Source organism: Lissotriton vulgaris, chromosome 8 (genome assembly GCF_964263255.1).
Source record: "Lissotriton vulgaris chromosome 8, aLisVul1.2, whole genome shotgun sequence".
In the NCBI taxonomy this organism is placed as follows: Eukaryota; Metazoa; Chordata; class Amphibia; order Caudata; family Salamandridae; genus Lissotriton; species Lissotriton vulgaris.
This window is the reverse complement of record NC_141696.1, coordinates 857,123,356-857,137,079: the sequence shown is the minus strand read 5'-3', so window position 1 is coordinate 857,137,079 and position 13,724 is coordinate 857,123,356. Positions and strand designations below refer to the sequence as shown.

At 46.6% G+C, this 13,724-nt stretch overlaps 1 non-coding gene and 1 pseudogene across 1 annotated transcript; both read right to left on the bottom strand.

Annotated features, from left to right (window-relative positions):
* Window positions 1–2,089: 2,089 nt before the first annotated feature.
* On the bottom strand, window positions 2,090–2,243 carry LOC147698112 (5.8S ribosomal RNA). Its single transcript, XR_015299672.1, has one exon. It is a non-coding gene; the product is annotated as a 5.8S ribosomal RNA (ribosomal RNA).
* A 934-nt stretch (window positions 2,244–3,177) lies between these two features.
* Window positions 3,178–4,957, bottom strand: LOC147698111 (18S ribosomal RNA; annotated as a pseudogene).
* Between the last annotated feature and the right edge of the window lie 8,767 nt (window positions 4,958–13,724).

The window sequence follows — 13,724 nt, the reverse complement described above, 5'->3', positions numbered from 1 at the left end:
AGTTAAAATAAATATTTTAAACTGTTTCGTGTCTCTGTCAGATCTTATTGTGGAAAAGTACAAGAGAGTGAGCAGAAGGGTGCGCCTTGCTAATGCGATTCCTGAGAGATCTGGGAGTGTTGTGTTCTGGGGTGACTAATCATTTGTTTCTCTGTGAGTGGGTAGGAGAGCATGTGAGACACTATGGGCTCATGGGTACTCAGATGGTAAGATGACTCAGTCCCTATGCACTAAGGTCCCATCATCCTACACCAAGTTCTGTTTTTGGCAGAATCCTTGCAACACTTCCCTTACACGGGTAGGCAAGGCCCCAGTGGTCCCAGCATATTCGTACACTTTAAGTAGATGGGAAGCCAAGTGGGTACGATATTGAGCAAACATTTGATCAGGAACCTGTCAGTACTCAGGACCTTTTGCTCAGGCTATCTGGTAATCGACACCTGCACTTCTTCTAGTGTGAGTGGGCTATCCAATTCCTGGTGTTGAAGGAAGTCAACCGAGGGTGTTTGGAGTCACGCTAAATATGTAGCAAAAGCCGCAGGGGTTAAAACCAAGATCTCACTATAAAGGCAATGGTAATAAATTGCAAAGTTCCTCATTTATATCCTCCTGTGTGGTCCATATCCATCTCGATCTCTGTCAGATCACAGTGATCTGGTGTCCAGGTGATTCAGTGCGTAGTAACCACGCTAGCAACCGGCCCACCTTATCGCCATGTTTGTCTTGTTTTAAAATCAAAATTGCAGAGTCTGTTGAGTACATGTCTGTAGTCGGTACATAATTCTGCTAAGGCTGGGAATTGATCAGGGTCCACCAAACAGGCTTGTTCCAATTCTTGCAAGCTACTCCCAATAGCCAATATCTCATCATTTAGCCCTTTACATATCCCATACACTGTTTTCATGCAGAGGCCATGCTGCACGACCTTGAAAGCACCCCATTTGACCAATGCATTCAAAGCTATTCTCCCAAAAATAGGTGTCAAGGGCTTCACCAATTTGCTAACTGGATCCCACATCATCCACAGCTTCAGAGTGCAAGCGCTAGGTAGAATCCTAGATCTAGGCCTGCCCCCGCAAGGAAACCAATAAGGGGTTGTGATCTGATAGGGTCCAACCCAGATACTCTGCCTGTGTGCACTGTGTGCCAGCTCATTTAAAGCCCTTAAACTTAGATGCGGTGCAAAATCACATATTACATACATAAGAGTCTTCCTTACTTTGCCGACATGAAACTATATGCTCACGCCACATGTAATTGGAACGTCACCTCACAGCGTTAACCCACCACGTATATTAAGACCGTAAGCTTGCCTCAGCCTCACATTAAAATAGGACTTACTTTGCCGACATGTCGATATATGCTCACTGCACCTGTAACTGGAACGTCACCTCACAGCGTTAGTCCACCGCGTATGTTAGGACCGTAAGCTGGCCTCTGCCTCATATATAAAAATACGACTCTACGGCCATGGCATCACAGGTTGCATGGCCACACTGCACTATGCAACTATTCCCAGTGCCAATTAAGTTAACTTTAGCCCGCACGGGCTACCGACCGCACTTCACTATGCGTCAGTTTTTAAAGATGTCATGCTTAGCCAAGTTGTTTCTTGCCCCAATAACTGTTGGATATTAGACACACCGGCCACCATTAATCTCACGCGCCGTTACAGCACTGGCCTCTTGCCTGGCCCGGGCATGCGCTGCCCTGCTCATAACAAATAATAATAAATACAAACTCACTGAGCGTTACGCCCACAGTAAACCTATAACCTCCTTGGGAAGCCGGCCGCGGAGGTGGGCGCCTGAGGCGCGTTTACTGGGGCAACCAGTGGGACACCACAGACAGCCAAGCATGGCACGCAGCTAGGCGGCTGGGACGGGTCCCGGGGCGGACCGGTCGCCGGGCCCCTTTCTCGGGGGCCAGGCATGCCAGCGGCGTACCTCCGCGGCAGGAACCGGTGAGGGACCCTTGCCACGGGCGATCGGGGGGTCTGACCTTGTGGGGCGATGAAGGAGAAGCGGAGCTAACCCTGCGACGGCCCCAGCCGCGTCCCGGGGTAACCCCGGGGCGATTGACGATCGAGCGACCCTCAGACAGGCGTATCCCCGGGAGGAACCCGGGGCCGCAAGGTGCGTTCGAAGTGTTGATGATCAATATGTCCTACAATTCACACTAATTCTCGCAGCTAGCTGCATTCTTCATCGACGCGCGAGACGAGTGGTCCACCACCAAGAGTCACAGGCAACTTTTTGAAAACATTTGCCCACCTGCAGGGACGCAGGAGAGGCAGGAGGAAGGCACGCAAGACAGCCCGGGCGCCCCGTTCAAGGCTTCCCCTCTGGGAGTCAGACTGCACCATTGGAATAAAAAAAAACATTGCCAGGCGCTCGGCCCGGGAGTCCCCCCCCCACCCGCCCGCAGGAGAAGAAGGGGGGCTCCCGGTGCGACGGGAGCAGGCAGCCCCATAGCCGCCGGTCCCTTCCGGGGTAACGGGGAGGGACTCACAAGTCTTTCAAACCCCTCGGCCCTGCCGCACGGGACCTGGTCAAACCAGGTACCTGGTAACGAGGGAGGGTCGTTCCACCTGCACGTCAGCCGTCCGTCGCCGGGTGGCCACGAGCCATGCCAGCGAGCTGGCAATCGGCCCACCCCAACCTTTTGCCCGGGTCGGAGGTGCCGGAAGGGAAGAGCCAGGTGGCTCCCCATCCCGCACGCCTCCCACCGAGAGGAGCCGGGGTCCCCTCACACGCTCTCGGCCCCTTCTCTTCCAAGCCGCCCTGCCACGCGAGAAGGGCACTTCCTCGGCCACCCGGGCCCCGTTCAGGGTGGGACTTGGGCACGGGAGAGCCCAGCCGGTGCCAGGGCCTTTTACAGGGAGGGGTGGTACCAGCCCAGGGATGCACTGCCATTCAGTTAACACCCCACCCCGCAGTGGAGGGGTCCGTGCCGGGTGAACTCGGGTTCTGCCTCGCAGAGGGACAGGGGATGGGGACGCCCCCATGCTTGGTCCCTCACGCGTCAGTCAGGCCCTTCCCCAGGGGGAGAGGCCCGCCAAAGTTCCGGTCCTAAACCCGAGCGCCGCCAGGCCGGGGCACGCCAGGGCAGGGCCGGGCACTGTGCCTAGGGTGCCTGCTTGCAAGAGGTGGCCGAGGGCTTCGGGCTGGCGCCGTCGGTCGCTCGGGCCACTCCTCCGTTAATGATCCTTTTACTTCCTCTAGATAGTCAAGTTTGATCGTCTTCTCGGCACTCCGCCAGGGCCATTGCCGACCCCGGCGGGGCCGATCCGAGGACCTCACTAAACGATCCAATCGGTAGTAGCGACGGGTGGTGTGTACAAAGGGCAGAGACTTAATCAATGCGAGCTTATGACCCGTACTTACTGGGAATTCCTCGTTCATGGGAAATAATTGCAATCCCCAATCCCTATCACGAACGGGGTTCAGCAGGTTAACCGCACCTGTCGGCGAAGAGTAGACACACGCTGATCCGTTCAGTGTAGCACGTGTGCAGCCCCGGACATCTAAGGGCATCACAGTCCTGTTATTGCTCGATCTCGTGTGGCTGAACGCCACTTGTCCCTCTAAGAAGTTGGACGCCGACCGCTGGGGGTCACGTAACTAGTTAGCATGGAGGAGTCTCGTTCGTTATCGGAATTAACCAGACAAATCGCTGCACCAACTAAGAACGGCCATGCACCACCACCCACAGAATCGAGAAAGAGCTATCAATCTGTCAATCCTTTCCGTGTCGGGTGAGGTTTCTCGTGTTGAGTCAAATTAAGCCGCAGGCTCCACTCCTGGTGGTGCCCATCCGTCAATTTCTTTAAATTTCAGCTTTGCAGCCATACTCCCCCGGAACCCAAAGACTTTGGTTTCCCGGAAGCTGCTCGGCGTGTCATGGGAATAACGCCGCCGGATCGCTAGTCGGCATCGTTTATGGTCGGAACTACGACGGTATCTGATAGTCTTCGAACCTCCGACTTTCGTTCTTGATTAATGAAAAGATTCTTGGCAAATGTTTTCGCTTTGGTTCGTCTTGCGCCAGTCCAAGAATTTCTCCTCTAGCGGCACAATACGAATGCCCTCGTCTGTCCCTCTTAATCATGGCCCCAGTTCCGAAAACCAACAAAATAGAACCGGAGTCCTATTCCATTATTCCTAGCTGAAGTATTCAGGCGACCGGCCTGCTTTGAACACTCTAATTTTTTCAAAGTAAATGCTTCGGACCCCCAGGACACTCAGTCAAGAGCATCAAGGGGGCGCCGATAGGCAGGGGCTGGGACAGGCGGTAGCTCGCCTTGCGGCGGACCGCCAGCTCGATCCCAAGATCCATCTACGAGCTTTTTAACTGCAGCAACTTTAATATACGCTATTGGAGCTGGAATTACCGCTGCTGCTGGCTCCAGACTTGCCCTCTAATGGATCCTCATTAAAGGATTTAAAGTGTACTCATTCCAATTACAGGGCCTCGAAAGAGTCCTGTATTGTTATTTTTCGTCACTACCTCCACGAGTCGGGAGTGGGTAATTTGCACGCCTGCTGCCTTCCTTGGATGTGGTAGCTGTTTCTCAGGCTCCCTCTCCGGAATCAAACCCTGATTCCCCGTTACCCGTGGTCACCATGGTAGGCACAGAAAGTACCATCGAAAGTTGATAGGGCAGACATCCGAATGTATTGTCGCCGTCACGGGGACGTGCGATCGGCCCAAGGTTATCTAGAGTCACCAAAGCGGCCGGGCGAGCCCGGATTGGTCTTGGTCTGATAAATGCACGCATCCCGGTAGGTCAGCGCTCGTCGGCATGTATTAGCTCTAGAATTACCACAGTTATCCAAGTAACAGATGGAGCGATCAAAGGCTCTATTGGAGTTTTTACGGGCAAAAGGGGTCTGTGTGAAAAGCACGACTGAGTTACTCTAGAATCTAGCGTTAAATTATCGCCTTACCAAACGTTGGGCGCCATGTAGTGTAGTTTCTATATTCCCAATAGGCTCTGTGTATTGGAATAACATAAACGATAGCTTAGACGTAGGACGGAGGTCGACTAGGTCTCTATTGAATATGTTAGACTTAATTGTGTGTGTCAGCTAGCTCAGAGGTCACTAGAAACTTTCTCGAGTAAACAAGAAGGCGTTTAGCTTTCCTGAATAGACAAGAAGGGATTAGCTTCTGACAACCATATCATATGACAACTTTGTTCCCCCTGCAATAAGGAATATATCTCTAGAGTCGCGGAAACAATAGATAGCTATTTTACTCAGTCAATTGTGCATGCTTCTTTTCACCAGAAATGCAGAGAAATAGAGAGACGGGCGTTTTCAATAAAACGGTTATTTATTGAGCAGTCTTCTTTCTCATGCAAGAGAAATGAATTGCCACAATTGCAATACTTGTCATAAAGTAAAGTGCGTACAGTAAAAGGAGTATTATGAAATAAAACTGTAAAAGCATTTATATGGTTTCTAAGCCATAAGATACTTAAAATGGATAAAATACATACAATGATAAAATAATGACTAAACGTACTTAACTTGTGTTTCTAAGATGCACCTACTCCAGTGTACCTAACCTAAGCCTAGTACAGGGAAGGAGTAGATGAGTTTTACAGTTTTTGCCAAGAATCTGAATCAAGAATTCTCTATGGGTCTAATCAGTTCCGTACCTTGGGTATAGAATGAAGGAGGTCTTGTATCTCTCTCTCAGGACTCGATCTCTCAAAAACCCGCGAGGGTGTCAGGGAAACACTGGAGCTGGATTTTCTCAGGAGTTCTAGGACAAATCAAAACAGAAGCAGAGGAAATTCCCGGGCTGCTGGAGGCTTGGTTTGTTTAAGAACGCGTTGCACTTTCTAGGAGTCTATGGGAGTAGCCTTGGAGTATTTGGATTGCATTGGCTATGACTTAATATGGATATGATTCTTATGCCTTTATAAGGATATGATTTATTATAACTACACAAGGGCATAAATCGGGAATATCTAATTAGGGTCCTAGATACATTCACAACAATCCTACAGTTAGATACCACACAATGTCTGGGGCGTACACCAACACACCAAGTACATCTATTATTTCCAGGTTCTTGCAGCACTCTAAAGCAAACATCACTGACATCAAAAACATTCCAGAACTAGAATGTCCATGTGCCTATATAACTCCCATCACAGCCATCTTCCTCTTTTAAGCTGCTCCGGTCCCGTAACTGAAAGCATTTTCTTCACAACAGGACAAATTATTCTCCTCTTCTTTTCCTCTTTTTCTATTGGAAACAATACATGACAAAATATAAAAGGCCTTATTTACAAGCCCCTTGCGCCACCGGTGCATCACTTTTGCTGCCTCATATTTACAAGGAAAGAAAAAATCATCATGGGTGGCTTTTCCTGTCCTTGTAAATATAGCCCCTTTACACACAGCACTTTGCGTGAAAGGGGCGTTTCATGGGTGTGCTGTGGGCGTTCCCATGCAACACCCATGGAACCTGACACATTTCCAGAGTTACGAGAAATCGTAAACCTGGAAATCCCTCTGAATGCTACGCTTCCCCAGGGGAGGCGTAGGGAGGTGCACACTTGTTTTTTTTTCCTCTTTCTGTGCGTGCTGCATTCTGCAGCACACGGCAAACGATGAAATCACCTCTTGTGACTGTTTATGTGCAGGAAGGTTGTCCTCCCAAGCGGTTTATATACCAAACCGCTGAAACAGTGTACATTTTCAGCAAAACATTGAAGTTAATCAACTTTTTCCCAAAACTTTGCAAAGCGAAAAGACCTCCTTTCATAAATAAACTTCTATCCTAAATGTACTTCATTGTCTATACATAAATACTTTGGCTGTAAAAGACATGTGTATCTAGTAATGTTGTAATGCGTGAGTATGTTTGAGATGTAATCCTCAATGCATATGCAACCCTAGTGTGCCTTATCTATGAGCCACATGTTACAAAAAGCTCCAGGAACCAAGCGATGTGCAAAAGGTGACGGATGGTAGATGTAGCTGCCATGTGTGCTTCTAGGAAAGGTGTGCACACATCAGGGAAACTACCAGTGGCATCACAGTCAGCTTACACATGGTGCTGGAGTGCCATAGTGTGTGTAGAAGAAACTGACTGAGGCATGGCAATAAACTGGTGCACTCATCAAGATTAGTTTGCCTTTGAGAATCCTACATTGTGAGAACATTCTTGGAAAGGATCAGTAGCCATGAAATGGAGTGCAGCCAGTATTTTAACTAGGGCAGGGGTGGCCTGAGAGTGCGCTGTAAGTAAACCAAGCTCCTGCTTTCAGTATGCATCCATATCAATGACTGGTTTCCTGGACAAGCTCATTTTGTTGAGGTTTTGCCTGTTAACCCTCTCTATCCACAAATAATTGTCCCTCCAAATGAGGGACAAAGCTACAAAGACATTCACTGACATAGTAAAGGCCAAAAGAAAATTATGCTGTGTGACTTAATTTCTTATGCGGACAGCCTGTATGTGCTTGGTTGCTGTTGTAGTATGTTTCACCTATAGATGGGTGGTGGAATCCAAAGTTATCAGTCCCTCTCCCCTTGTATTACCAGGTGTGTGTGAATAATAATAAAAAGTGAAGCATTGAATACAACCTTAAAAAATGGAAAATATTCATTTTTACGTTTTTAGGTCTTACCCAGACAGCGAACACTCTATCAATTCGAGACCTTTTGTTTTCTAATAATGGGATTTGAGGTTGCTCATTGCTTACCATTGGTTGACTTCATTGTTACTCTCATTTTCTTGTTTCTTGTTGTTCAGCTGCTGCAGACTTTCTACCCCTTCGTGTGTTTGTCCCTCGCTTTAGCATGGATGCATTACTTGTGTCTTTCCACTGCTAATGTTTGTTACTTTTTTTGTGTTTAAGAACTCTATCATAGCACATCTTTTTTACAGCTGGCTCCCTCGTAAACTTCTACCCCGATCTGTTCCTCTGTCCTCCCTTGTTTGCGATGCTTGCCCTCAACTTCCCCTTCTCTCTATTGCTGCTACTGTTGTTGCTTGTCCCCACTCCCCCCTCTCCTTCCATTGTTGCTTGTCCCCAGCCCTCCCACCCTTTTTCCGTTGTTACTTGCTCCAACCTTTCCACCCTCTGTTGTCTATATGCTTGTGCCTAGCCCCTCCCTCTCGCTCCAAGTTGTCTGTTTTGCCGCCTGACTTGCCCTCTCTCTGCATTGCCTCGCACCTGCCACCCCACAATAAACACAAAACGCACTTTGATACAGTCAGTGCTACCAGCAATAAACATTTAAACATTTTAAAAGCGCTGTGATGTATCCTTACAATGTTATCTTTTTTACTTTCCGACATGCTGTACAGCAGCCACGCTGCTGTACAACACTGCTAAAAGACATTGATAAAGCCAATAGATGTTTCGTAGGTGAGACGTTTTGGCTTTGCCAATGCTTGTTTTTTTAACTTCTTTTTTTCCTATTGTTATGTTGTGTCTCCATTATCTTTTAAGGGAATGTGTTGCTGTACCTGCCAGTGGCCATCTGTGATGGTTGAATCACTCCAAGGTGTGGTTTGAGTACATTTGAGCCTGTGTTTTCACCTTTTGACCTGACTAATTTTAGAAGTTTAGTTTGTGAATAGCAATGGTCTCACTCTTTTGTTGGTGTGTGTTTTTAATGTTGTGTTCCTCCCCAAAGCCATCTTTAAATTCCCTTAGTACCTCTCATTCGGTTGTAATTAGTCCCCATTTTTCAAACATCAAAGATCGGACATGTAGAGGTCTCAGCACTTAGGTTTGTGAGCAGTATTTTATAGAATGTGAGTACTAGTTCCTGTACTCCATGAAACATTGTATAGGTAGTTGAGTGGTATAGAAATAATTAAATACATATACCACAGAGTAATGACACAAAGTGGATGATCTAACCAATTTTTAATTTTTTATGGTCCTGATAGTATCTCAGGTCCCCAGTAATCCCACTTTGACCAGTAACCAGAGTAAACAGGCATTTGCAATGCAATCGGTCTCACCTTTGGGATCTTATATGTATTTAGCTATGCAGCACATTAGCCTGGGTGCTGAAACATCTACTGTACTTTAACATGGAGGGAAAATAAGTACCAAACTGTGTGACACGGCAGGTTTGGGATCACATGGAGAGAAATATTGCTTTTCAGTGGGAAATGGTGTAGTCCAAAGCTCTGTTTTTAATATCAAATCAGGGCCTTTGGTGGTCATATCACTGAAAACATAAGATTGGAAAAAAATATTGTCAATGGGTGCTCGTTGGAAGACAATTTCTATGGACTGGAATTTAGAAAATGCTAAAGTGATTCTGGTATTTTACTGACCTCTGCTGGACGTTTTCTATCAAAAAAGTTAAATAGAGGCAGTTGCCAGAAAAAATAAAAAAAGAAAGTCCCTAAGTAGAAAACAATTCTGGTATTTTACTGAACTATACTGGCTGTTTTCTATCAAGTTAGTTAAATAGAGGCAGTTGAACAAGCAGAAAGCAATTCTGGTATTTTACTGACCTCTACTGGTCGTTTACTATCAAGACAGTTAAATAGAGGCAGTTGAACAGAAAAAAGTCCCTAAGTGGAAGCAGACAAGTCCTAGGGATGATCTACAGAGCCCACAAGTACATACACATATAAGTACATACTACAGTACATACAAGAGGCCTCGAATGCTCGACCTAAAAATGGCTGAAGCAGGATTACTTGGCCCACGGTAATGCTGTGGATCTGTGAAGGCGATGATCCTTTACCTGCCTGCATGCTTTTGGATAGCTTGAAATTGCATTAAAATAAAGGAGTACCGGACATTGCTCAGGATTCATAATACTCATTAATGCAAATTAATGCAAATGAAAGTAATATAAGCAAAGGCCATTGCCGGACCAGTTATAAAGGGAAATAGATATAATATAATTCTGTCTGAGCCGTTCCATTAAGTAGAGGATTATGTGCTTGTTTGCAAACTAAGGGTGAGACTTTTGGAGCCATGCCTGGCTAGCGTTTAGGAAGAACAATAGACGCTGCAGTATGTAATCTAGCCTCCCACCTGACATTGTATATGTCTGGCATACATTCAACGCAATGGTTGATTTGATTGGCAGAACAACAATCAAGTCAACCTTCTTTTCTAAGACTATGCCTTGGAATAAACTCACCAGAAAATGAACATGTTTGAACATGCCTGCAAAATCCGCCATTTTGTTTCCTACTCAAGCTGCAGCTGCGAGCTGTGTCGCAGATGATACAGCCTCCTATGCATCGAATCCCTTTGGCTCTCTCCAATGTTAAAATGAAAGACTTCTCCTGGGAAATAAAGGGTTTCCTACTTTGTATAATTGCTACCGGCATTATGTAATCCACAAAATCCGGTCCTCCTCTGGGAGTTGGTAGAACGGAGAGTCCTCAGAGCCCCATTTAGCTCGGTTATTGCACGACCCGAGACGTCAGTTACATGAATTTTGACATACATCATGTTTTCGGAGCTTAGATTTTGTTTTCGGAGGAAGCGAAGAAATTGTGCTCCAGATGCAAAGGATGTGATTTAATAGAGCGGTGCGGCTTCCTGTTGTATTAGCGTGTGGAACCAGGGGATTTACCGCCCCATCAATCACCAGACGCCGCCGTCACAATCCGCCCACACGGGGCCTCACTTCTAAAAACTAAAAAGGTATATACATTCATGAAGTTGCAGGCCCTAATAGATCAATCCATCATAATTTCTGGCTAGAAAATATAATAATGTGTTCTTTTAGCAATGCATGCGACATTGTGATGTGTATGCACAATACACAGAGACAGTGCCCAACAAAATATTGCATGATACTAACAACAGACAAAATAATTTGCAAATAATTAGCAAAATAAACCAAGTTCAGGTTATTGTTTTTCTGCAATGTTTTGGGCTTTTGTAAAACGCTGAATGGTGCTGTTAAGCCACCTTGGAAAGTTGATGTAGACTTAATGGCACAATTAGTGCATGGACTAGGTATATGAGTGTTCCTTGCTAACTTCTGTTTAGTTATGAATAAGATGGGCTTAACATCCCCGGTTTAACAGATGTACGAAAGACATAAAAAAATATACATATAGGCAAGTAAAGACTTGACACAAGCAACATAAGATTGTGGGTACGAGAGAAGAAGCAGTGAGAAAGCTAAACAGTGGCGGCTCCTCCGCTAAGGCGGAGGAGCGTCACCACACTGATTTTTTGCTGTGTCACAAAGGGAAGATAAAAAAAATGATAATAACTCACGTTATTACTATTTGATTTTCTCCTACTTCCGTCTGCTTTGTGTTGGGGGCGGAGGCAGGGTAGGAGTGGTGGCACCCTCCTAAAGTGCACAGTGACTGCTTGGCCGGCCCTCTCGGGCTGCACAGAACAGTTTTGCGAACTTTACATGTTCTCCATGCAGCATGCATTACAGCCTACATGGAGAACAGGCCAAGGCCCCCACTCAGTGTCTGAGTGCCGAAACACGACGCTAAGACCAACCACAACGCTGCCAAGGCAGCAATGTGATTGGCTGACTGGTTGCCTGGGTGTGCTTCGGGTGTGGCCAAGCGCGCGTGAACTACGGAGGTGAGAAAGCGGCGACAAGGTACTTTTTCATTTAATTTTTTTATTCCAGTTTAAACCGAGTCCTCCCCCCTCTCGCCCCGCCCCCTACCTCTTGAATCTTCCCCCACTCCCAACCCCTTATCTCCGATCAGTGCCGCCCACCCCTGGCTAATGAGCTGATGTTTTTAATAGAAAAACGCTTTTGTGGTGTCACTAGATGCACTGGTGGCAGGGTCGGATTGGGATTGAATATCGGCCCAGGCACACATAAAAAATCGGCCCCATTTGCATAATGCCTTTCCTCAAATCACTGCTTCAGCGCAATTGCATTAAAAATGAGGGGGGCTTAAAAAAAATGCATGCATTAGTTTACACTGGTCAAACACACCTGAAAACAAGTGAGGCCCCTCCTACTGAGGCCCCCTGCCCCGCTCAGTATGTGCATACATTAATGGGTCGGCCAGCGAGACAAAGGCAGTGATACGTCTGCCTGTTGCTAAACCGGCAGTGTGGAGAGGGGGTGGGGGGAGGAGGCAATGTGCGCCCACCTGCATGCAGAAAGGCCACTCAGCCACCCACTGGGCCGCTGCCTGTATTCCGAAAATAGAGACACCACCCAAATCACCCCCAGACTGCTCAAAAAACGCAGCCCACAGCAGGAACTCAGACACTGGCCCCTCGGGCATTGCCCGAGTGCCCGCGTTACCAACCGAGGCTGACTGGTGGGGTAGTGGTCTGGTGGTGGCAGGTCGAATGAAAGTTTTTTTGCGTTTGTTAATGGTACAATTCAGTAAAATTGGGTAAATATCGCTATTTGGTAATCGCAAAATGCTAATTTGATACTTGTGGCTCATAGTATGGTGCTGTGAGATAGTGGTGATTACAAGTGCATTTGTGTGAACAGGTGTTTCTGCTCTTAAGGTAGCAGTTCGGGGATACTGGCCCTGTGCTGTTGTTGCTAGTGTGGTTGGTATTGGTCGGAAAAATTGCAGTGGTGGAAGGCAGTAGTGAAATTTTATCAAGATTAGACTACCACAGATCCTTGTATTTGGGACTGACTGCTGTTCTCATTACTAGATTACAGCTTGTACAGAATAGCGCCGCTAGATTGCTGTTATTCTTGCTGTTGCAGCAGCATCCCATAAGAACCCACATTTTCCTCATTCATCTGCTTGCAGTTCAAAGAAGAGCTATCTTTAAAGCATTATGAATTTGCCTTAAAGCTTTGGCAAAAAAAGGCCCAGTTGTTATCAAATCTAACAATAGGTTTTATCGTCCATCAGCAACGTTGTGCTCTTCTTCCAGACCTTTGCTTCTGACGTGCTGGTGGGTGTACAAAATCCAGGATCGGAGCAAAATCTTTTTTCCACCATGCACCTAAAGTTTACAACGAACTCCAGCTGAACAATTGTAATGAACTCAACTACTTAATTTTCAGAAGAAAAAATAAACATAGCATTCATTCATTCATTCATTCATTCATTCATTCATTCATTCATTCATTCATTCATTCATTCAGTGATGAGAGATGGTAGTGTTGTGTAACTGTGCAATGCTATATGTGTTAGTGTATGACTGTGAAATAAAATGTGATAATAGTGCTGCAATGTGGTAAGCAGTGTTATCATGGGAGGTAGTAGCATAATAGTGGAGGTGGTACTGTAGCAGTTGGGGTGGAATTACAGTGCTGGCTTTCACAACACGGTGTTAGCAGTGGTAGTATGGTTCTTGCAGGTGGTAGTACTGTCTGTCCTCCGGCAATGGAAGAATACGCGTGTGATGGTAATGTGGTGGGGTGGTGGTAGCGAAAAGGTGAGGTTGGTAGTGTATTTTTGTAAGGTGTCTGTCCAAAAGGGACAGTGCAATGTGGAAGTGGCAGTGTGATGACGTCAGATTTTATGGTGAGGTGGTACCGCAGTAGTTGAGGTGCAATGGTGGTGTTATCTAGTGTAGGGGTATGAGTTGGTGGTGGTCAGGACAGGTAGTGCAGTGATGGAGTAGTTGTGTGATCCACGGGATTTGTACCGGTGCTGGGGGAAGAGTGGTAGTAATAAATTGGTGTTTGCAGGCTAGTGCAGTGGTGTAGGGTCACAGTGCAATGGTGTGTGGAGGTCAAGAAGCAACCTAAATATAGTCAGACAGAAATATCATGCCCTACATATTGTTTACAAAAATA